Here is a 3,442-nt window from a genome sequence, read left to right on the forward strand (position 1 = left end):
TGTGACCCGTCGTGGCACACGGCATGGCACATGTACCGGACTGGATGCACAGACGGTTGTGCCAAGAGGGAACGTTCCTGTGGCCCGACGAGGACGTCGGTTCCTCTGAGTTCCTAAGGACTCAAAACATTTTTCTAGACACAACTCGGCTGCTAAAACGATCAAGCAATGGGGCTCCTAAGGTCGGGGAAGGCTCTGAAACCAACTTGTAACGCCCTCAATGCGGCTATAGCTCCCACGTGTCGAGGCACGACTTAGAGGCATAACCGCATTGAAAGCAATGTCGCAAGTCAGGCAATCATTACAACATCCCATGTAATATATAATAAAAAGGGGGAGATAACATAGTTGGCTTACACTCGCCACGTCACATCAGAGTACATAAATAACATCCATCAAACAAACACTCATGGCCCGACTACGGCGCCAAAATAGAAAAGAACCCAACATGCGACAAGGTCCTGAATCGATAACCCCAACTAGGCACCACTACTGATCATCCGGAAAAGATACGTAGTATCGCTGAGAGTCCTCGTCGAACTCCCACTTGAGCTCATACTCATCACCTGGAGCGGAATCACCTGGACCTGCATCTGGAGTTGTAGTATCTGTGAGCCACAGGGACTCAGCAATCTCACACCCACGCGATCAAAACTATTTAAGCTCATGGGAATGGATAAGGCAAATATATGTGGAGCTGCAGCAAGCGACTAGCATATGTGGTGGCTAACTTATACGCAAAAGAGAGCGAGAAGAGAAGGCGAAGCACGAGCGAGAAGCTAAAGGAACATCCTGCGCAAGCATAACTCCAACACCGTGTCCACTTCCCGGACTCCGCCGAGAAGGGGCCATCACGGTAACACACACGGTTGATTCATTTTAATTAAGTTTAGTTCAAGTCATCTACAACCGGACATTAACAAATTCCCATCCGCCCATAACCGCGGGCATGGCTTTCGAAAGATCAATCCCTGCAGGGGGGTCCCAACTTAGCCCATAACAAGCTCTCACGGTCAACGAAGGAATAGACCTCCACCCAAGACACACCGATCAGACTCGGTATCTCGGTACAACAAGACGATTCGACAGGTTAAAACAAGTCCAGCAACACCGCCCGAATGTGCCGACAAATCCCGATAGGAGCTGCACATATCTCTTTCTCAGGGCACGCTCGGATAGGTCAAGCTACGAGTAAAACCAAACCTCAAGTTTCCCCGAGGTGGCCCCGCAGGCTGCCTGGTTCGTACCAACACTCAGAGGAGCACTGGCCCGGGGGGGGTTAAAATAAGATGACCCTCGGGCTCCGGAAACCCAAGGGAAAAAGAGGCTAGGTGGCAAATGGTAAAACCAATGTTGGGCATTGCTGGAAAAGCTTTAATCAAGGCGAACTATCAAGGGGTTCCCATTATAGCCCAACCGCGTAAGGGACGCACAATCCGGGAACATAACACCGATATGACGGAAACTAGGGCGGCAAGAGTGGAACAAAACACTAGGCGAGAGGCCGAGCCTTCCACCCTTTACCAAGTATATAGATGCATTAAGATAACATAGCAATATAATGATATCCCAGCAAGTAAATAAATGTTCCAACAAGGAACGGCTCCAATCTTCACCTGCACCTAACAACGCTATAAGAAGGGCTGAGCAAAGCGGTAACATAGCCAATCAACGGTTTGCTAGGACAATGGTGGGTTAGAGGTTCAATCATGCAATTGGGAGGCTGACAAGCAAATGGTAGGCATCGAAGCAGTGGCAAGCAAAAGAGCGAGCAAACTAGCATAGCAAAGATAGTAGTGATTTCGAGGGTATGATCATCTTGCCTGCACAGTTGTCAGAGTTGACTGGATCCTCACAAGCAAACTCAACGGGCTCCTCGGTAGCGAACTCGTCTCCCGGCTCTACCCAAAGACAAACAAGCAACAAGGATACAATCAACCACGGGCAAGACCAAGCAATATGATGAAATGGCGATATGCTATGCGGGATGCGATGCGGGATGCAAAATGCAAGATATGACAGGAAATGCATGAACCTGGCATCAACTTGGAAAACCAAGTGTGCCACTGGATAGAGGGGATGAAATCGCTTGAAAACGATATAAAGATCATAGGAATCGGAGCTACGGTTTAGAAATGGCAAGCGTTTTAAGATATGACACCGGTATGCGATTTGCAGCAAGTAGGCATCTAAATGCAACGAAATGAACATGCTACAGCCACCAAACAGATTTCAGACTTAGTGAAATTAACACTAGTCTTAAATTTCAGATCACGATGCTCTCTTCGGAGCAGCAAAACAACATGATACAAAACCTGAACATGACAAGTACGAACATGTCATGGAGCTACTCAACAAGCTTAATAAAACACCCAAAGTGACCTAGGGCCAAAAGGGTTCACAAAATACTCTAACGAGCTCACGAACATAGCTCGAACACAATCAGTTTTCAGACTTAGTGAAAACTGAGACACGCTGAAATATAACTCACGAAGGCATGTAAACGAGCTCGATGCACTCACTACGGTGCAAGTCATGGCAAGGAAAGCATATAACCAGCAAGAAGGCACAAAGTGCTAGCTACACATGGAAGGAAAAAAGGCATAGCATGCATGGAACACTAACGGTAGCATCGGCAAAATCGCAAACAAGTTGACGATCTGCCCAGATTAACAACGAAGCAAAAGTTGAGCTCGATTGAGTCAACCTAGAGCACTCCACATATGCCAACAAAGACATGGATGGATAGAGCATAACATAAATATCAAAACTCCCTTACTGATCATCCTCAAAAGAGGCACGGATCACTAGGAAACAAGCTGGACATATAGCATCATGAACTAAAATATCCCAGACTTAGTGAAAATCACTAAGTCCCTGAAATCTGCAATCTCAGGTACCTCTCTTCGCAAGCTTGCACAAGACAACACACACATCCTAAAAATGCATCGGTGGCACCTCTGGAAAGAAGACAAAATGCTTCACAATTCATCCCAAAGGGGCACAGGCATATCATGTACGAATTAAACATGACAAAAATGACAAAAGTGCATGATGAACTAACGGATCTGCAATTTAACTCACGAAGCCTCCTTCTAACAGAATTTTGGGTATCAAGATGACCTCAAATGCAAATGATGCAATGGAATGAAATGATGTACATGTCGAGACGAAGATTTTGACATATCATACGCCCAAAACGGAGCTACGGTTGCGGAGATACAAGCAGTCAAATATAGCACGAAAGTTAAGGTTTCGGGGAGAGAAGTCAACCGAAAACTCAGATCCAGATCGGGATCTCGCGGGTACTGTTCACCGGCACGTTTCCCGAGGATGACCAGCGCCGGAGCTCGTCGGTGCCGGCCGGAGTGGGGGAAGAGGAGGCCGGGGTGAGGGAGAGGAGGCCGGGCGGCGCCGGAGGAGGAGGCGGCGACCGCGGGCG

The sequence above is a fragment of the Triticum dicoccoides genome, chromosome 1A (genome assembly GCF_002162155.2).
Source record: "Triticum dicoccoides isolate Atlit2015 ecotype Zavitan chromosome 1A, WEW_v2.0, whole genome shotgun sequence".
In the NCBI taxonomy this organism is placed as follows: domain Eukaryota; kingdom Viridiplantae; phylum Streptophyta; class Magnoliopsida; order Poales; family Poaceae; genus Triticum; species Triticum dicoccoides.